General features: G+C 48.6%; 2 pseudogenes; both read right to left on the minus strand.

Moving 5' to 3' along the window:
- Nucleotides 1-5,753: 5,753 nt before the first annotated feature.
- LOC148508434 (uncharacterized) lies at nt 5,754-6,836 on the minus strand (annotated as a pseudogene).
- Nucleotides 6,837-13,458: 6,622 nt separating this feature from the next.
- Nucleotides 13,459-14,541, minus strand: LOC148508435 (uncharacterized; annotated as a pseudogene).
- Between the last annotated feature and the right edge of the window lie 7,409 nt (nt 14,542-21,950).

Below are 21,950 nucleotides of genomic sequence, written 5' to 3' on the forward strand. Positions count from 1 at the left end.
TCCAAGATGTAATCTATCACAGCTGTTATGCAGAGTAATGGTGGGTACACACTAGGCGATATTACTGAGCGACTGCACGATTACAACATCGTAATCGTGCAATCGCTCAGTAATCATGCACAAATCGTGCACTTTTATGTCGGAAACGACCAGCGATGCGCACTCCCGCTGGTCGTTTCCGACATTGTCCATCGCCTGAACATGTAGCACAATCTGACGATGTCGTCAGGTTGCTGCATGTTCGGGAACGGGGGAAGAGAGCCCGGCGCTGAACGATATCGTTAATGATATCGTTCAGTGGCTGTGCTCAATGTCATGAACGACATTGAGCACAGCCTGCCGGGGACACACTACACGATATCGCTCAGGGAGCATATCGTGTAGTGTGTACGCACCTTAAGGCTCAGTACAATTATCCAACATGCAGTCTTAGTTTTGTCTGCTAGGTGGTACTATCCTCCACACTTTTCTTACATCACTCTTTCTAGCACAATTTTAGAGCACCGTCCTTCATAAACATGGAGTCACTCCTGGCCAGTTATCACACTGTCTGTCCTCAACTGTATATATATACATAAGATGCAATGCCGTTGAAAGAGAGTTTGTATGTTTTAGCTTCCCTGCCACTGCTGGGTTTACTGTGCTCATGTGAATTCTTACAGGTTTCTCCTGCTGATCTAACTCCAAAAGATCACTGATCTGTAGGGTGTCACAGGCAGACAAGGATTGTACTGGAGTTGGTCTATTCCTTTACTAAGGTTGGGTGCTGGAACATAGCAGAAGAATATTACTGGCTGACAATAAGCTACCCTGTGCCTTAGAGTAAAATGAGAGCTTCCTACTCTCCAGAACAATTCAACTGAGGTGTGTGTAAGAGATGCATGAATAGTGTCCCTTCTTACTTGTATAGGATTTTCCTTGGAAGCATGCCAACCCACCTCCCAGGGTTGTCACAGGCTGCTGAAAACACTGTGCTGGCTCTGTATTCATTTCTTCCCCTCTCAGGGCTCTCTCTTGCTGCAACTGCCCCTAGTCCTCCATATATGGGCAGCAGGGTGTCACTGGTAATGGGGAAGCTTTACTCTGGCTGCTCTGCCTGTTTCCTCCCAATGGGGGATTTCTCTCCTGTGTCTGCCCATGTCTCTGCAATATCACTGAAGAAATCAGCACACTTCAGTCTGCAGCCTGCTTTTCTTGCTGCTGGAATCACTGCTGCTCTCACTGCACAGAACAGACCAGCAATGGCTGCTCTTCCCAGTCTGCCTCAGTGTTCTATTTCCTGTCTCTGCTGCTGCTCCATCCATTCAGGTGAGGAGTGCTGGCTGTTCCCTCATTTACACCTCCCCCTGCTGCAGCCAAGTTTTCCAATGAGGAGGGGGGAGGAAGACTAAGTTGAGGGTTTTGTGCTTGTGTGCCTGTCAGTCCAGGGGCACACCACTCATATTTTAGTGGTACAGGGAGGGCTATGTGAGTTCTCCCAGGCTATAGGATAATACATCTATTTTTTTAATGTATATACTGTGGGCTGTCATGCAGCCTGTAATTTCTGGGGGTACCACATTCATCCCTGCTTGAATGATGCATGTCCTCACGCATTTGTGGCTCCCTGATAAAGTCCATTACTTCACAACAGCAATAAATTTACCAGCATGAAATACCTTCATTTACAAGTACTAAACAATTTAGGTGTTAATCATCAATACACCTGGCAACAACATTCATTAGCTCATGTTCAATCACATGTAATTCTACCTATCATAACTAGTCAACATATTTGCTCACTTAATGGAGTCTCAATTCTGGAACACGCTATTGTCTACATCTTACTGGCCAAGTCCCTCTCGTGCTCCTTGCCAAGCACCTTATCACAGAGTTTGATGGAGTTTCTTCCAATCGATCATCCACATTATGGGTTTCCAACTGCCTGCCTTGCTCCGGGTATGTAAAAATGGATACAGCTGGCCAGTACATACTCATCACTAGATCCAAGGGGTTATCCGGCATCCCTGCTATTGCTTGGTCGTCTTGATCCAAGTTCCGTGTTTGATGCCTCTGTGTCACTTCGATCTCCTCATGATGGTTGGGATATAATTTAAGTTGGTCCCGATGAATCAGCTTCTTGTGGCTGCCATCCTCCCGCTCTATGCGGTAGATGGCCACCTCAGTCATAGGAACTGCTGTAATTATGTATGGAGTAGGTTCCCATTGGGAGTCTAATTTGCTATGTCGCTGGTTGTTTTTCTTCAGCACCTTACTGCCCACAGCCAATGGACTAGCATGAGCATCAACGTCATAATCCCTTTTCTGCCACTCCCGTACAGTATCCATTCGTTGACTGACTATGGTTCATGCCTCCTTCAGTCTGTTCTGGTGTTCTTGTACCCATGTTATCTCCGGGCAGAACTTTAATGAAGTGTCTCCCGGTATGTCCAGCTGGATGTTGGCAGGGAGTTTCCCCTGACGTCCAAAGAGCAAGTAGTAGGGAGTATATCCCGTCGAATTATGTGTCGTGTTGTTGTATTTGAAGATCAATTCCACCAGCAAGGTAGGCCATTCAAGTCTCTGTGCAAGTGGTACGGCCCTAAACATACTTATCAGAGTCTGGTTCATTCTTTCGCAGGCTCCATTCCCCTGAGGGTGATACGCAGTTGTGCATAGTTTTTTACAGGCGTATAGGGCACACAAATTCCTGGAAGAGTCGGGATTCAAAGGATGGGCCCTGGTCTGTGAGAATGCTGGTTGGATACCCATAAGGCCTGACAAATGCCCACCAGAAGATTTCAGCTGTTGTCTTGGCCATTAGGTCTCGGTCTGGCAAGGCAACGGCGAACTTTGTATAGTGGTCTATGATGGTTATGGCGTAAGTGCACCCAGTATGACTTGGCTCCAATTTAATATGGTCGATAGAGACGATTTCAAAGGGTTGCTGACTAATAATGGGATGGAGCGGTGCCTTCTGTCCATGCAGTACAGGTTGACGTGTCGCGCAAGTCAGACAGGCTTTACACCAGTCTTCCACATCTTGGCGCAGGTGGTTCCAGTAGAATCTTTTCCTAAGATTGGTTTCTATCTTCTGGCAGCTGAAATGACCAGACTGGTCATGGTAAGCCCTTAAAATGGTGTCAACTCTTATCCGAGGTACCACTAGTTGTTTGACAGGTAGGTGGGTCTTTGGATCCATACTGTGCCGCAGGAGCAGGTCTCCCTGCAGTTCAAGTCGATCCCACTGCCGCCACAGGTGAACCAACTCTGGGGCTGCCGTTTGCCGCTCTGGGGGGTAATCAATCGCTCTTTCAGTTGTCGCAGACATGGACTCTCATTCTGCCAGTGAATCCACTCATCCTTGGTTCCCCCTCCTTGGTCACCCCACCTCTCGGTTGTAGTTGAAGCCACAAAATGTTGCTTGGGTGTATTGGTGCGGGGGCTGAAATTGGGTATCTCCACTTGTTCCCACTGATCAGCCTCCTCTGAGTCTCCCTCAACCATGGGTAGTCGGGACAGGGCATCTGCATTGGCATTGCTGCGGCCACTCCTATATTCTATCTTAAACCGGTAATTGGCCAACCGTGATGACCATCGCTGTTCTAGCGCTCACAAACGGGCAGTTGTTTGATGGGCCAGTGGGTTACAAACAGTGAAGGCAACAAAAGGGGTAGCAGCAAGATAGTCCCTGAATTTCTCTGTCACAGCCCACACCAAAGCTAGAAACTACAGCTTGAAAGCGCTGTAGTTAGCGTTGTTTCTTTCGGTTTTACAAAGACTTCGGCTGGCATAGGCTATAACGCGTTCCTGACCATCCTGAACTTGAGCGAGGACTGCCCCTAGGCCCTGCTTACTGGCGTCTGTATACAGGCGAAAAGGTTCACTATAGTCCGGGCAAGCCAGTAATGGTGCTTCTGTCAAAATCCCTTTTAGTCGGTCGAAGGCCATCTGGCGTTCCGCTGTCCACTCGATGAGTATTCTTTTACTATATCCATCTTTGGGGATCCCTCAGAGTAACTCCATTAATGGGGTAGCGATTTTGGCAAAATCCTTAATGAATCCTCGATAGTATCCCACGAAGCCTAAAAAACGTCGGACGTCCTTAACTGTCTGTGGGATGGGCCAGTCTAGCAACGCTCTGATCTTCTCCAGGTCATGTGTGACGCCTTCAGAGCTTACAATGTGGCCCAGGTACTGACCTTTGGGCTTCAGTAAATGGCACTTGGAGGGCTTCAATTTGAGTCCGTACTTGGCCAATCGCTGAAAGACCTCTTGTAAGTGTTGAAGGTGTTCAGAAAAGATGATAATATCATCTAGATAGAGGAGAACGGTTTCAAAATTCCTGTGCCCCAGACAGTGTTCCATCACCCTTTGGAAGGTTGCAGGTGCGTTACACAATCCAAATGGCATACGAGTAAATTCATATAATCCCATTGGGGTGGTGAAAGCGGTCTTCTCTCGGTCGGCGGTGGCCATTGGTACTTGCCAGTATCCGCTTGTCAAATCCAAGGTTGAAAAATAGTTAGCAGACTTGAGTGCGGTGAGAGACTCCTCGATCCTGGGTAGGGGATATGCATCCTTGTGGGTAATGTTATTCAGCTTCCTATAGTCTACACAGAATCGTAGTTGTCCATCTTTTTGCTGAACCAATACCATGGGTGCCGCCCATGGCCTATGACTCTCCTGGATGATCCCATTGGCCTTCATGTCCTCCAATATTTGACGCACCGGCTGGTATAATGCTGGGGCTAGTGGACAATGTTTTTCTTTGATAGGGGATGCGTCCCCAGTGAGGATCCGATGCTGTATATCTGCGACGACACCCAGATCTGTTGGACTCTGGCTGAAAGTCTCTGCATTTTCCTCTACTACTTGGAGAGCCCCTCGCCTGTGTTCCTCTGAAATACTGGCATCCCCAATTTGAATCTCCTTCCACCACTCAGCCTTCTGTTCACCCACCAGGTCAGTCTTTGTAGTCATGTTGAGTTGATCAGCTTGGATGGTTGGGTGCAAAACATCCTGGAACGTGGTCCAGAGTAACTTGGCCAGCGGTTGATTCCGATACAACTTAACTGACCGGTTATGGGGGTTAAGTATTCGCACTGGGACCCTTCCATTTTCAACTGTTACTAAGGTGCTTGCCACCACTACATCATGTTTAGCTGGGATCAGGCATGACTCTATCAGAGCATCATAGTTCTGCCCATTTGGGCCGTAGCGAGTTTTACCCCGGAGGATGGTCTCGGAATTTGGCTGCAGTTTGATAGGTTTGCCATCTGTTAGCCGCACCTTCCCGACTTCACCATTACTCAGAAATTTTTGATGTGCTTGTAGCACCTTGATAGTTTTCTGCAAGACACGTTGTCCCTGCAAAGCCACTCTAGACAACTCTCCTCTCAAAGTGGACACCAATTCTTCAGGACACTTCTGTAGGATGTTCATTCCTAAAATTATAGGAGCCAACTTGGCATCGCTTGTTTCGGTCGCCAAGCACCCCTGCCGTAGCAGAAGAGTCTCTCCAATTTTTACATCCGCTTCCCAGTAACCAATGCTGGAAATTCCCAGGCCGTTACTAGCTATAAGTTGCAGCCAAGTTGGCGGAGGTAATAGTAGTTGTCTATCCCCCCAGTGTTGTCGGAAGGCTGAGAGTTGTATTGTAGTAATCTGTGACCCAGTATCTAACATTGCTAGTGTCTCTACACCATCGATGAGTATTGGAATCGTCGGGCACAGTCCAATATACTGGGGCCACCACTTTTTAGTGTCTGGGTCTACTCTGCTTGCTCTCCCCGAGGTTCGGCCCCCACCCTCGGGGAATTGGAGTTGAAATCCTCTGAGCGACTACAATTCCTCTCTACGTGGCCTGCTCCCTGACATCGCCTACAGATCGGGCAGCCCTGCCCATCAAATTGATCAGTCGACCTCCTTCCACCCCTTCGGGGAGGATCCCACCAATCGCTCGAGGAACTCCTTCGTTCAGTTCTCCACCTAGGTTCGGTGGGACCAGTATTTTGCTGCTTTGTGATGTGCCACATCTCCTTTCGCATTTCTGCCATCCCCACCATCAAGTCTTCCAGTTGTTTCTTCTGGGTTTACATTGGGTCTGTAGATGGAGCTTGAATACCTTGTAGTACGGTATCTTTGCTTTTTGACGTTTTCTCAGAACATGGGTACTCATGGAATCCTGGCATCTCTGGGAACTCCACATTTCGGTTTGTATTAGTGCCTACTACTCTGATCGCAGCCTCTTTGAAATCCAAAAATGAGTCGTCTGGCTTCTGCAGTTTCAACAACCGTAATTATGCTCGAATACTTTCTCCCATGGACCCTTTGATAAATTGAGTTATTAGGGCCTCGTCAGTGTTTCTGACTTCCTCTGCATCAACAGCCTGTATTGCTCGTATGATTCCTGTAAGTTCAATGCGTAGTCACGGAGGGTTTCTCCCAATCGTTGCTTAAGAGCATAAAATTTCATTTTTAGTTCAGGGAGTGTTCGTGTTTCGAAGGTAGTGGCTAGCCTTTTCAACACCTGATCTACATTTTTCCTCTCATCCAATGGCCATGAGTTCACTTCCCTAAGGGCTGATCCTTTTAATTGGCCTATCAATATCTCTACCTGTTGTTGGTCACTTAGGGGATACAGCCGAAACATAGATTTCATTTTATTTTTAAATATCAGTTAAGGTGTTTCCTTCTGGACTGTGGACATCCCCACTGTATGTTGGGAGCCATGGGGCTCCAAAGTAGTATTGCAGGGTGATTGGATTGATTTGTGCCGTTGCAGGTGTAGCTTGTTCTGATCTGTTGTGTTCGCCGCTGGGCTCTGCCCCTGAGGGAGGTTGTTCTGTCGACATGTTTTTCAATAATCATTGATTTCCTTACTTTGGACTCCGAATCCTGTTCAGTTGACGCCAAATGTTATATCCCCCAGGTACGTATGTATGTAGGTGTGTCACAGTGTGAGTGTGCACGGCAGTTATGTTTCTTTTTACCTGACAGCCGAGCTCGGGTTCCCGATTTGAGGTTCGATTAGGCTACTTCAGAGAGGTAAGGAATACAGGTCCCGACCAATGATAGCTCAGGGAGCAGCCTCAAGTTCCGGCTAGTTTAGTGGAACTAGTGGGTATAGTACATCAATAACTTATAGATTAAAGGTATATTACTGTAAATTAAAATCTCATTACAAGCAAATATTTTTCACTCAATAAACAACTTTAAGGACAAAAAAATGGTTTATTGTACAGGAACTGTGGGACCCAACGTCATCTGTCACGGTTAATTAGACGCAATTATTTGACCAGGTTACATGACATCAATATGCTAAATCACACACTTATGAACAACTTACCAACAATGCGCCTATACTCAAGTATATACTTCAGTTGTCTGGTTAACTTGTGGAAACACTTGACATATGTGAATATGTGAAAATGACTGAATAACTCAATACTCTTACTTAATTTCTCTTACTCAAGAAAATAATATATTCAGTAAATCAACATTAACTCAGAGCATGTCCGTGTACCTGTGCACAGGTTTGGAGTCCCTCTTTTATGTGTACCAGTATGGATATATATGCATATATATCTAATTTTAAACGTGTCACCCTAGTGGGGGTAAGTTCCTGTCCTGGCAGTGGGCACGCTGAGCGGAGGTTATTCCAGAGACACAGTATATTAACTGTATATATTTCCGCTACTCTAGGGCGATACGCTATTCTTTGAGTCCAAGATGTAATCTATCACAGCTGTTATGCAGAGTAATGGTGGGTACACACTAGGCGATATTACTGAGCGACTGCACGATTACAACATCGTAATCGTGCAATCGCTCAGTAATCATGCACAAATCGTGCACTTTTATGTCGGAAACGACCAGCGATGCGCACTCCCGCTGGTCGTTTCCGACATTGTCCATCGCCTGAACATGTAGCACAATCTGACGATGTCGTCAGGTTGCTGCATGTTCGGGAATGGGGGAAGAGAGCCCGGCGCTAAACGATATCGTTAATGATATCATTCAGTGGCTGTGCTCAATGTCATGAACGACATTGAGCACAGCCTGCCGGGGACACACTACACGATATCGCTCAGGGAGCATATCGTGTAGTGTGTACGCACCTTAAGGCTCAGTACAATTATCCAACATGCAGTCTTAGTTTTGTCTGCTAGGTGGTACTATCCTCCACACTTTTCTTACATCACTCTTTCTAGCACAATTTTAGAGCACCGTCCTTCATAAACATGGAGTCACTCCTGGCCAGTTATCACACTGTCTGTCCTCAACTGTATATATATACATAAGATGCAATGCCGTTGAAAGAGAGTTTGTATGTTTTAGCTTCCCTGCCACTGCTGGGTTTACTGTGCTCATGTGAATTCTTACAGGTTTCTCCTGCTGATCTAACTCCAAAAGATCACTGATCTGTAGGGTGTCACAGGCAGACAAGGATTGTACTGGAGTTGGTCTATTCCTTTACTAAGGTTGGGTGCTGGAACATATCAGAAGAATATTACTGGCTGACAATAAGCTACCCTGTGCCTTAGAGTAAAATGAGAGCTTCCTACTCTCCAGAACAATTCAACTGAGGTGTGTGTAAGAGATGCATGAATAGTGTCCCTTCTTACTTGTATAGGATTTTCCTTGGAAGCATGCCAACCCACCTCCCAGGGTTGTCACAGGCTGCTGAAAACACTGTGCTGGCTCTGTATTCATTTCTTCCCCACTCAGGGCTCTCTCTTGCTGCAACTGCCCCTAGTCCTCCATATATGGGCAGCAGGGTGTCACTAGTAATGGGGAAGCTTTACTCTGGCTGCTCTGCCTGTTTCCTCCCAATGGGGGATTTCTCTCCTGTGTCTGCCCATGTCTCTGCAATATCACTGAAGAAATCAGCACACTTCAGTCTGCAGCCTGCTTTTCTTGCTGCTGGGATCACTGCTGCTCTCACTGCACAGAACAGACCAGCAATGGCTGCTCTTCCCAGTCTGCCTCAGCGTTCTCTTTCCTGTCTCTGCTGCTGCTCCATCCAATCAGGTGAGGAGTGCTGGCTGTTCCCTCATTTACACCTCCCCCTGCTGTAGCCAAGTTTTCCAATGAGGAGGGGGGAGGAAGACTAAGTTGAGGGTTTTGTGCTTGTGTGCCTGTCAGTCCAGGGGCACACCACTCATATTTTAGTGGCACAGGGAGGGCTATGTGAGTTCTCCCAGGCTATAGGATAATACATCTATTTTTTTAATGTATATACTGTGGGCTGTCATGCAGCCTGTAATTTCTGGGGGTACCACATTCATCCCTGCTTGAATGATGCATGTCCTCACGCATTTGTGGCTCCCTGATAAAGTCCATTACTTCACAACAGCAATAAATTTACCAGCATGAAATACCTTCATTTACAAGTACTAAACAATTTAGGTGTTAATCATCAATACACCTGGCAACAACATTCATTAGCTCATGTTCAATCATGTAATTCTACCTATCATAACTAGTCAACATATTTGCTCACTTAATGGAGTCTCAATTCTGGAACATGCTATTGTCTACATCTTACTGGCAAAGTCCCTGTCGTGCTCCTTGCCAAGCACCTTATCACAGAGTTTGATGGAGTTTCTTCCAATCGATCATCCACATTATGGGTTTCCAACTGCCTGCCTTGCTCCGGGTATGTAAAAATGGATACAGCTGGCCAGTACATACTCATCACTAGATCCAAGGGGTTGTCCGGCATCCCTGCTGTTGCTTGGTCGTCTTGATCCAAGTTCCGTGTTTGATGCCTCTGTGTCACTTCGATCTCCTCATGATGGTTGGGATATAATTTAAGTTGGTCCCGATGAATCAGCTTCTTGTGGCTGCCATCCTCCCGCTCTATGCGGTAGATGGCCACCTCAGTCATAGGAACTGCTGTAATTATGTATGGAGTAGGTTCCCATTGGGAGTCTAATTTGCTATGTCGCTGGTTGTTTTTCTTCAGCACCTTACTGCCCACAGCCAATGGACTAGCATGAGCATCAACGTCATAATCCCTTTTCTGCCACTCCCGTACAGTATCCATTCGTTGACTGACTATGGTTCATGCCTCCTTCAGTCTGTTCTGGTGTTCTTGTACCCATGTTATCTCCAGGCAGAACTTTAATGAAGTGTCTCCCGGTATGTCCAGCTGGATGTTGGCAGGGAGTTTCCCCTGACGTCCAAAGAGCAAGTAGTAGGGAGTATATCCCGTCGAATTATGTGTCGTGTTGTTGTATTTGAAGATCAATTCCACCAGCAAGGTAGGCCATTCAAGTCTCTGTGCAAGTGGTACGGCCCTAAGCATATTTATCAGAGTCTGGTTCATTCTTTCGCAGGCCCCATTCCCCTGAGGGTGATACGCAGTTGTGCATAGTTTTTTACAGGCGTATAGGGCACACAAATTCCTGGAAGAGTCAGGATTCAAAGGATGGGCCCTGGTCTGTGAGAATGCTGGTTGGATACCCATAAGGCCTGACAAATGCCCACCAGAAGATTTCAGCTGTTGTCTTGGCCGTTAGGTCTCGGTCTGGCAAGGCAACGGCGAACTTTGTATAGTGGTCTATGATGGTTATGGCGTAAGTGCACCCAGTATGACTTGGCTCCAATTTAACATGGTCGATAGAGACGATTTCCAAGGGTTGCTGACTAATAATGGGATGGAGCGGTGCCTTCTGTCCATGCAGTACAGGTTGACATGTCGCGCAAGTCAGACAGGCTTTACACCAGTCTTCCACATCTTGGCGCAGGTGGTTCCAGTAGAATCTTTTCCTAAGTTTGGTTTCCATCTTCTGGCAGCTGAAATGACCAGACTGGTCATGGTAAGCCCTTAAAATGGTGTCAACTCTTATCCGAGGTACCACTAGTTGTTTGACAGGTAGGTGGGTCTTTGGATCCATACTGTGCCGCAGGAGCAGGTCTCCCTGCAGTTCAAGTCGATCCCACTGCAGCCACAGGTGAACCAACTCTGGGGCTGCCGTTTGCCGCTCTGGGGGGTAATCAATCGCTCTTTCAGTTGTCGCAGACATGGACTCTCATTCTGCCAGTGAATCCACTCATCCTTGGTTCCCCCTCCTTGGTCACCCCACCTCTCGGTTGTAGTTGAAGCCACAAAATGTTGCTTGGGTGTATTGGTGCGGGGGCTGAAATTGGGTATCTCCACTTGTTCCCACTGATCAGCCTCCTCTGAGCCTCCCTCAACCATGGGTAGTCGGGACAGGGCATCTGCGTTGGCATTGCTGCGGCCACTCCTATATTCTATCTTAAACCGGTAATTGGAAAACCGTGATGACCATCGCTGTTCTAGCGCTCACAAACGGGCAGTTGTTTGATGGGCCAGTGGGTTACAAACAGTGAAGGCAACAAAAGGGGTAGCAGCAAGATAGTCCCTGAATTTCTCTGTCACAGCCCACACCAAAGCTAGAAACTACAGATTGAAAGCGCTGTAGTTAGCGTTGTTTCTTTCGGTTTTACGAAGACTTCGGCTGGCATAGGCTATAACACGTTCCTGACCATCCTGAACTTGAGCGAGGACTGCCCCTAGGCCCTGCTTACTGGCGTCTGTATACAGGCGAAAAGGTTCACTATAGTCCGGGCAAGCCAGTAATGGTGCTTCTGTCAAAATCCCTTTTAGTCGGTCGAAGGCCATCTGGCGTTCCGCTGTCCACTCGATGAGTATTCTTTTACTATATCCATCTTTGGGGATCCCTCAGAGTAACTCCATTAATGGGGTAGCGATTTTGACAAAATCCTTAATGAATCCTCGATGGTATCCCACGAAGCCTAAAAAACGTCGGACGTCCTTAACGGTCTGTGGGATGGGCCAGTCTAGCAACGCTCTGATCTTCTCCAGGTCGTGTGTGACGCCTTCAGAGCTTACAATGTGGCCCAGGTACTGACCTTTGGGCTTCAGTAAATGGCACTTGGAGGGCTTCAATTTGAGTCCGTACTTGGCCAATCGCTGAAAGACCTCTTGTAAGTGTTGAAGGTGTTCAGAAAAGATGATAATATCATCTAGATAGAGGAGAACGGTTTCAAAATTCCTGTGCCCCAGACAGTGTTCCATCACCCTTTGGAAGGTTGCAGGTGCGTTACACAATCCAAATGGCATACGAGTAAATTCATATAATCCCATTGGGGTGGTAAAAGCGGTCTTCTCTCGGTCGGCGGTGGCCATTGGTACTTGCCAGTATCCGCTTGTCAAATCCAAGGTTGAAAAGTAGTTAGCAGACTTGAGTGCGGTGAGAGACTCCTCGATCCTGGGTAGGGGATATGCATCCTTGTGGGTAATGTTATTCAGCTTCCTATAGTCTACACAGAATCGTAGTTGTCCATCTTTTTTCCGAACCAATACCATGGGTGCCGCCCATGGCCTATGACTCTCCTGGATGATCCCATTGGCCTTCATGTCCTCCAATATTTGACGCACCGGCTGGTATAATGCTGGGGCTAGTGGACAATGTTTTTCTTTGATAGGGGATGCGTCCCCAGTGAGGATCCGATGCTGTATATCTGCGACGACACCCAGATCCGTTGGACTCTGGCTGAAAGTCTCTGCATTTTCCTCTACTACTTGGAGAGCCCCTCGCCTGTGTTCCTCTGAAATACTGGCATCCCCAATTTGAATCTCCTTCCACCACTCAGCCTTCTGTTCACCCACCAGGTCAGTCTTTGTAGTCATGTTGAGTTGATCAGCTTGGATGGTTGGGTGCAAAACATCCTGGAACGTGGTCCAGAGTAACTTGGCCAGCGGTTGATTCCGATACAACTTAACTGACCGGTTATGGGGGTTAAGTATTCGCACTGGGACCCTTCCATTTTCAACTGTTACTAAGGTGCTTGCCACCACTACATCATGTTTAGCTGGGATCAGGCATGACTCTATCAGAGCATCATAGTTCTGCCCATTTGGGCCGTAGCGAGTTTTACCCCGGAGGATGGTCTCGGAATTTGGCTGCAGTTTGATAGGTTTGCCATCTGTTAGCCGCACCTTCCCGACTTCACCATTACTCTGAAATTTTTGATGTGCTTGTAGCACCTTGATAGTTTTCTGCAAGACATGTTGTCCCTGCAAAGCCACTCTAGACAACTCTCCTCTCAAAGTGGACACCAATTCTTCAGGACACTTCTGTAGGATGTTCATTCCTAAAATTATAGGAGCCAACTTGGCATTGCTTGTTTCGGTCGCCAAGCACCCCTGCCGTAGCAGAAGAGTCTCTCCAATTTTTACATCCGCTTCCCAGTAACCAATGCTGGAAATTCCCAGGCCCTTACTAGCTATAAGTTGCAGCCAAGTTGGCGGAGGTAATAGTAGTTGTCTATCCCCCCAGTGTTGTCGGAAGGCTGAGAGTTGTATTGTAGTAATCTGTGACCCAGTATCTAACATTGCTAGTGTCTCTACACCATCGATGAGTATTGGAATCGTCGGGCACGGTCCAATATACTGGGGCCACCACTTTTTAGTGTCTGGGTCTACTCTGCTTGCTCTCCCCGAGGTTCGGCCCCCACCCTCGGGGAATTGGAGTTGAAATCCTCTGAGCGACTACAATTCCTCTCTACGTGGCCTGCTCCCTGACATCGCCTACAGATCGGGCAGCCCTGCCCATCAAATTGATCAGTCGACCTCCTTCCACCCCTTCGGGGAGGATCCCACCAATCGCTTGAGGAACTCCTTCGTTCAGTTCTCCACCTAGGTTCGGTGGGACCAGTATTTTGCTGCTTTGTGATGTGCCACATCTCCTTTCGCATTTCTGCCATCCCCACCGTCAAGTCTTCCAGTTGTTTCTTCAGGGTTTACATTGGGTCTGTAGATGGAGCTTGAATACCTTGTAGTACGGTATCTTTGCTTTTTGACGTTTTCTCAGAACATGGGTACTCATGGAATCCTGGCATCTCTGGGAACTCCACATTTCGGTTTGTATTAGTGCCTACTACTCTGATCGCAGCCTCTTTGAAATCCAAAAATGAGTCATCTGGCTTCTGCAGTTTCAACAACTGTAATTATGCTCGAATACTTTCTCCCATGGACCCTTTGATAAATTGAGTTATTAGGGCCTCGTCAGTGTTTCTGACTTCCTCTGCATCAACAGCCTGTATTGCTCGTATGATTCCTGTAAGTTCAATGCGTAGTCACGGAGGGTTTCTCCCAATCGTTGCTTAAGAGCATAAAATTTCATTTTTAGTTCAGGGAGTGTTCGTGTTTCGAAGGTAGTGGCTAGCCTTTTCAACACCTGATCTACATTTTTCCTCTCATCCAATGGCCATGAGTTCACTTCCCTAAGGGCTGATCCTTTTAATTGGCCTATCAATATCTCTACCTGTTGTTGGTCACTTAGGGGATACAGCCGAAACATAGATTTCATTTTATTTTTAAATATCAGTTAAGGTGTTTCCTTCTGGACTGTGGACATCCCCACTGTATGTTGGGAGCCATGGGGCTCCAAAGTAGTATTGCAGGGTGATTGGATTGATTTGTGCCGTTGCAGGTGTAGCTTGTTCTGATCTGTTGTGTTCGCCGCTGGGCTCTGCCCCTGAGGGAGGTTGTTCTGTCGACATGTTTTTCAATAATCATTGATTTCCTTACTTTGGACTCCGAATCCTGTTCAGTTGACGCCAAATGTTATATCCCCCAGGTACGTATGTATGTAGGTGTGTCACAGTGTGAGTGTGCACGGCAGTTATGTTTCTTTTTACCTGACAGCTGAGCTCGGGTTCCCGATTAGGCTACTTCAGAGAGGTAAGGAATACAGGTCCCAACCAATGATAGCTCAGGGAGCAGTCTCAAGTTCCGGCTAGTTTAGTGGAACTAGTGGGTATAGTACATCAATAACTTATAGATTAAAGGTATATTACTGTAAATTAAAATCTCATTACAAGCAAATATTTTTCACTCAATAAACAACTTTAAGGACAAAAAACAAGAGATATGGTAAGAACTTCCCTTTGTTATCTCTGTTTCTACGAAGTCCATAGGGTCCACAGGGTTGACCTTGGGGTATAGCTGGATCCACGGGCACCACGCAGTTAAAGCTTTGCTGCTCCCAGGATGCACTTGGGTCCATCCTCCTTTATACCCCACCCCCGAGCCACAGGCACCTCAGTTGGTAAGCAGCCAAGGCCGGAGGAGGAGACTAAACAGAGAGAAGGAAGACTGGAACACACAAGAAACCATACTCACAGAAATGGGAGATGGAAAACTGGTGACCAACCACACAGCCCATATGAAGCCAGGTGCATCAGGGCGGGCGCCCTGTGGACCCTGTGGACTTCATAGCAACAGAGATAACAAAGGTAAGTTCTTACCATATCTCTTGTTTTGTACTTCAGGGTCCATAGGGGGTCCACAGGGTTGACCTTGGGGATGCCCCAAAGCAGTTCAACTAAGGGCGGGGATGCTCCTGTGCTGAAAGGAGTACCCGGTGCCCAAAGGATGCATCCTGAGAGGCGAAGGTGTCAAACGCATAAAACCTCAAAAACATCTGAATTGAAGACCAAGTGGCCGCCTTACACATCTGAACAGCAGAGGCGCCACATCTAGTAGCCCAATAGGGACCCACAGAACGAGTGGAATGAGCCTTAACAGAGGCTGGCACAGGTAAACCCTCCTGTGCATAAGCCTCACAAATAATGGAACAAAGCCAACGGGCTAACGTCTGTTTGTTGGCAGGCCAACCCCTCTTGTGAAAACCAAAGAGGACAAACAATGAATCAGACTTCCTAACCGAAGCAGTCCAGTCCACATAGATTCTAAGCGCCCGGACTAAATCTAAGGAAGCCTCACCAGCTGAAAGATCAGGAGACTGAAAAGCTGGCACAACAAGTTCCTGATTGATGTGAAACTTTGAGACCACTTTAGGCAAAAACTCAGGACGAGTGCGGAGCACCGCTCTGTCCTGGTGAAAAATCAGAAAAGGAGGACGACAGGAAAGCGCCCCCAATTCTGACACCATACTGGCAGAAGCAATTGCCAGGAGAAAAACGGTCTTAAATGTCAGCCACTTGAGTTCCACAGACTCAAGAGGCTCAAAAGGAGGACCCTGCAGGACCCGCAGCACCACCGCCAAGTCCCAAGGAGCCACAGGAGGCACGAAGGGAGGCTGGATCCTGAGAACACCTTGGAAAAAGGTGTGAACATCTGGCAGTGTAGCAATTCGTCATTGGAACTATACGGACAAAGCGGACACATGAATCTTCAGAGAGGCAAGGCGTAAGCCAAGGTCCAAACCTGATTGAAGAAATTCCAAGATTCTGGAAACTCGGAACACCTGAGGATCATAGCTTCTGGACTCACACCACTGAAAGTAAGTGCGCCACAACCTGTGGTAAATCCGTGCAGAAGCAGGCTTGCGTGCCCTGAGCATGGTACCAATAACCGAACTGGAGAAGCCCCGAGACCTCAAGACGGCTGTCTCAAGTGCCACGCCGTTAAAGACAGCCGACCCAGATCTTGGTAAAGGCAGGGCCCTTGAGACAACAGGTCCCGATGCTGAGGAAGAAGGTACGGAGTGTCAATGGAGAGGCTTCTCAGATCGGAGTACCAAGGACATCTGGGCCACACCGGAGCCACCAGCACGAGCGTGCCGCCGTCCTGCTTGAATTTCCTCAGGACCCGAGGAAGTAGGGATATCGGAGAAAACAGATACGCCAGGTGAAACGTCCATTTCACCGACAGCGCGTCTACCAGACATGCGCCTGCGTCTCTTGTCCTTGACCTGTAAATGGGCAACTTGTGATTGTGACGGGAAGCCATCAAGTCCAGCTCCGGCAGCCCCCATCTGTCCACGAGTAGCTGAAACACCTCTGGGTGAAGCGACCATTCCCCGGGATGCACGTCGTGATGGCTGAGGAAGTCCGCCTCCCAATTGAGGACTCCAGGAATGAAGACTGCCAAGATCGCTGGAATGTGACACTCCACCCAAGCAAGGATGCGAGACACCTCCGACATCGCTGCCCGACTGCGAGTTCCTCCTTGGTGGTTGATATATGCCACCGTGGTGGCGTTGTCGGACTGCATCTGAACTGCTCTTCCGTGAAGAGCGGGGCCGGATGACTGCAGGGCCCTGTATACTGCCCGCAGTTCCAGGATGTTGATGGGGAGAAGTGCTTCTTCCGCAGACCAACGACCCTGAAGCGACAATGAGCTGGTCACTGCCCCCCAACCCCGGAGACTTGCATCCATCGTGAGCAGGACCCAGTCTGGGATCCAAAAGGGGTGCCCATCGACCAGATGGGCTATCTGAAGCCACCAAGCCAAAGACTGCCGAACCTCCGGGGACAACACCAGCATCTGAGAGCGGATCCGGTGAGGTAACCCATTCCATTCCGATAGAATCAGCCCCTGCAGGGGCCGGGAATGGAACTGGGCAAATTCCACCATGTCGAATGTCGACACCATGGACCCTAGAACTCTCATAGCCGAATGGACCGACAGGCGGCAACTGCTCAGGCAACTGCGTATCCGCCGCTGTAGGGAGGAGACCTTCTCTGGAGTCAGGAAGATCCTTTGCTGACGAGAATCCAGCAGGGCTCCCAAATGAACCATCCGCTGTGATGGAATCAGGGAGGACTTTCTCCAATTTATCAACCACCCGTGCGCTTGCAAGCAAGCGATCGTTAGGTGGAGATGTTGAAGCAGTACCTCCGGGGAGCTCGCCAGCAACAGGAGGTCGTCCAGATACGGCAGCAGCCGTACATTCTGGCTCCGAAGATGTGCGGCCTTGACCGCCATAATCTTTGTGAATACCCTCGGTGCCGTGGAGAGGCCAAAGGGTAGCGCCCGGAACTGATAATGATGTTGAAGGATAGCGAACCTCAGATACCGCTGGTGCGAAGGTGCTATCGGAACATGGAGGTAGGCGTCCTGGATAACCAGGGACACCATGTGATCCCCAGGTTCCATCGCCAGAATGATGGAACGTAACGTTTCTATCCTGAATTTGGGAACTCTGAGGAATTTGTTCAGAGACTTCAAATTGAGGATAGGGTGATGAGAACCACTGGGTTTCTGCACTAGAAACAGAGACGAATAATACCCCGTCCCTCGTTGTAATTGAGCAACAGGAACAATGACCCCTGCTTTCAGCAAGGACTCTATAGCTTCCTGAATCTGTAATGTCTTGGTCTGGTATTGAGAAGGACTCGTGCAGAAAAACTGGTGCGGTGGTCTGTGCCAAAAAGACAGGGCGTACCCCTGGGAGACCACATCTCGAACCCAGGCATCTGTGGTGGGCAAATAGAAGAAGTCAGCCTCCCACTCTGGGGTCCCCCAGAGGGAGGCCCGTCCCATCAGGCAGAAGGCTTATCTTCCTGCTTGGAAGAAGGGCGCCTGGCACTCCAAGCCTGCTTCTTTGGCTTAGAAGCGTCTTTGGTCGCCGACTGCCTCGGGATGGACTGACCTTTGGCCTTGCCCTGAACCCGAAAGAAACGAAAGGCAAAGCTCCGTACCTTGGTAGCTGCAGAAGCCGAAGGGAGGAAGGCTGATTTAGACTTAGCTAGAGTATCCACTATTTTGTCCAAGTCTGGACCAAAAAGCAACTCTCCATTAAACGGTAAGGCCTCCAGTCCCTTTTTGGAGTCTGTGTCAGCTCTCCAAGACTGCAGCCACAAGGACCGACGTGCCGACACAGCTGCAGCCGACACCCTAGAGGTCAGCAGGCTTGCATCCAACGATGCTTCCCCAATGTAGGAAGCCGCATCCCTCATTTGTCTTATCAACACTCTCTGGATCCCCGGAGCATCATCCAGAGAGGTATCCTTCAAAGCATTGGCCCAGCTCTCAATGGCCTTAGCCACCCAAGAGATGGCCATGGACAGATGGGCCACCGCCCCCGAGAGAGAGTAGATAGACTTTAAACAAGTCTCCACTTTCCTGTCAGTGGGATCTTTCAGGGAGGAGATCGATGGCAAAGGCAACGTAGCGCTTTTAATTAAGCGGGTGACATGGGAATCCACCGCAGGCGGAGTTTCCCATTTCCTGCAATGAGCCTCAGGAAAAGGATAGTTTGAAGCAAACTGTTTCTGCGGTTGGAATCTCTTGCTGGGCAACCGCCAGGCCCCCGCCATATGATCCGTCAACTGGTCGGACAGGGGAAAAACAGTTGAAGCTACTTTGGCCTTTTTAAAATTAGGGAACTTCGACCTGGGAGCCGGCGCATCCTCCTCTATATGAAGGATGGCCCGCACCGCCCTAACCAATGCCGGCACATTAATGGAGGACTTAGCCTCCACCTCCTGGGACCTGGCATCGGAGTCAGAGTCTTAATGGATCTCTCCGTCATCCGAAGACACATCCGTGTCCGTGAACTGCGCCGCCAGTGAAGCCGAAACGGGTCGCTTGGACGCATTTGGGGGCAAATCACTGTGCAACATTGACTGAAAAGCCGATGACGAAGCCGCCCGGCTCTGAACAGAGCTGGAGAAGACATCCACCCAGGGAGGGGGTACCGTTTGAGGATACCCCTGAAAGGGTACCATCGACTGCTGCGTCACCATGGGAGATTGCATGTATACAGGCAATCCCGCATAAGGACCCACAGTCTGAGACCCGGGAGGAGACTGCACCAGAAGCGTAACACCCGGGGAATGGGGGATGGTAGGTTGGGGCAACGTCATAGAAGGGACCACAGTCGGGACCGCAAGCCGGTCCGCGATCGACACTAGCACTTGTGTAAACATCGCCCAAGGAGGATCCTGCACCACCGGGGGTTTAGAGGGACCAGGTACCAGCTGGCACCGCCCGCACAGACCGTCCTGAGACAAATCTACCCCCTCAACCCCTGCCGAACAGCGTCGGCAGGAAAACAACACAGGAGCCACGGAGCGCTCATTCTCCTCATCAGCCATGACACAAAACGTTTGCAATAAAAATGTATCACCGAAAAGAGGTGAGGCGTATAACACCTGCGCACTCCCAAGTATGCAACACAAACAGCCCACAATAGGGTACTGAGTAGCACACCACTGTATGTGACGGACCTCACATATACGTAGATCTATATAAGTGAGGTACATGGAAAGAACACCCCTCCCCCATGCACCTGCGGGCCGTAGGAGAAGGAAAGGGATAGGTATAAGCTGACAGAAAGTAGAAATAAGCACAGACAGGCAGCACTAGCAAAAGTCACATACCATGCAGGAAGTTATATTCACTGCACCTTCAGCTACAATCAACCTCCCGGATCCAGTGGTCACGTGGGGTATTCCTGAAGAGGGGGAGCCCACCGCCGCTACTAGCGCTGCCGGTCTGTCCCCAGAGACCGGCGGCTGAAGACTGCCTTTGTATTCCCCTGCGCGCAGCACGAAGCACTGCACATGGCTTACCTGGCCCCGTGCGTCCAGCAGCAGTCTGTGGGAGGTCCCGGAGCCATGCTAGTACTGACTCCAGGGTCCCGCTGCGATCCCCAGATCAGTACTGGCATTGCAGCGCCAGCGGGGCTGTTGGAGCAGCAGCGTGGACGTCCAGATGGACAGTCTGATGCTGCCGCTCTTAAGAAGTAAAAATAAATAAAATCTTCTTGTTAAAAATAAAAATAAAGCTTAGGGGCTGCTTATGCAGCCCCACTGCCCAGGGTGACCCGACTCCGGCCGGGCACCAACTAAAACTGAGGTGCCTATGGCTCGGGGGCGGGGTATAGAGGACGGACCCAAGTGCATCCTGGGAGCAGCAAAGCTTTAACTGCATGGTGCCCGTGGATCCAGATCCAGCTATACCCCAAGGTCAACCCTGTGGACCCCCTATGGACCCTGAAGTAGAAAAATGGTTTATTGTACAGGAACTGTGGGACCCAACGTCATCTGTCACGGTTAAATAGATGCAATTATTTGACCAGGTAACATGACATCAATATGCTAAATCACACACTTATGAACAACTTACCAACAATGCACCTATACTCAAGTATACACTTCAGTTGTCAGGTTAACTTGTGGAAACACTTGACATATGTGAATACGTGAAAATGACTGAATAACTCAATACTCTTACTTAATTTCTCTTACTCAAGAAAATAATATATTCAGTAAATCAACATTAACTCAGAGCATGTCCATGTACCTGTGCACAGGTTTGGAGTCCCTCTTTTATGTGTACCAGTATGGATATATATGCATATATATTTAATTTTAAACGTGTCACCGTAGTGGGCGTAAGTTCCTGTCCTGGCAGTGGGCACGCTGAGTGGAGAAGGTTATTCCAGAGACACGGTATATTAACTGTGTATATTTCCGCTACTCTGGGGCGATACGCTATTCTTTGAGTCCAAGATGTAATCTATCACAGCTGTTATGCAGAGTAAGGCTCAGTACAATTATCCAACATGCAGTCTTAGTTTTGTCTGCTAGGTGGTACTATCCTCCACACTTTTCTTACATCACTCTTTCTAGCACAATTTTAGAGCACCGTCCTTCATAAACATGGAGTCACTCCTGGCCAGTTATCACACTGTCTGTCCTCAACTGTATATATATATATAAGATGCAATGCCGTTGAAAGAGAGTTTGTATGTTTTAGCTTCCCTGCCACTGTTGGGTTTACTGTGCTCATGTGAATTCTTACAGGTTTCTCCTGCTGATCTAACTCCAAAAGATCACTGATCTGTAGGGTGTCACAGGCAGACAAAGATTGTACTGGAGTTGGTCTATTCCTTTACTAAGGTTGGGTGCTGGGACATAGCAGAAGAATATTACTGACTGACAATAAGCTACCCTGTGCCTTAGAGTAAAATGAGAGCTTCCTACTCTCCAGAACAATTCAACTGAGGTGTGTGTAAGAGATGCATGAATAGTGTCCCTTCTTACTTGTATAGGATTTTCCTTGGAAGCATGCCAACCCACCTCCCAGGGTTGTCACAGGCTGCTGAAAACACTGTGCTGGCTCTGTATTCGTTTCTTCCCCTCTTAGGGCTCTCTCTTACTGCAACTGCCCCTAGTCCTCCATATATGGGCAGCAGGGTGTCACTGGTAATGGG

This window comes from Taudactylus pleione, unplaced genomic scaffold (assembly GCF_031769625.1).
Source record: "Taudactylus pleione unplaced genomic scaffold, aTauple2 ptg000366l, whole genome shotgun sequence".
NCBI classification, from domain to species: Eukaryota; Metazoa; Chordata; class Amphibia; order Anura; family Myobatrachidae; genus Taudactylus; species Taudactylus pleione.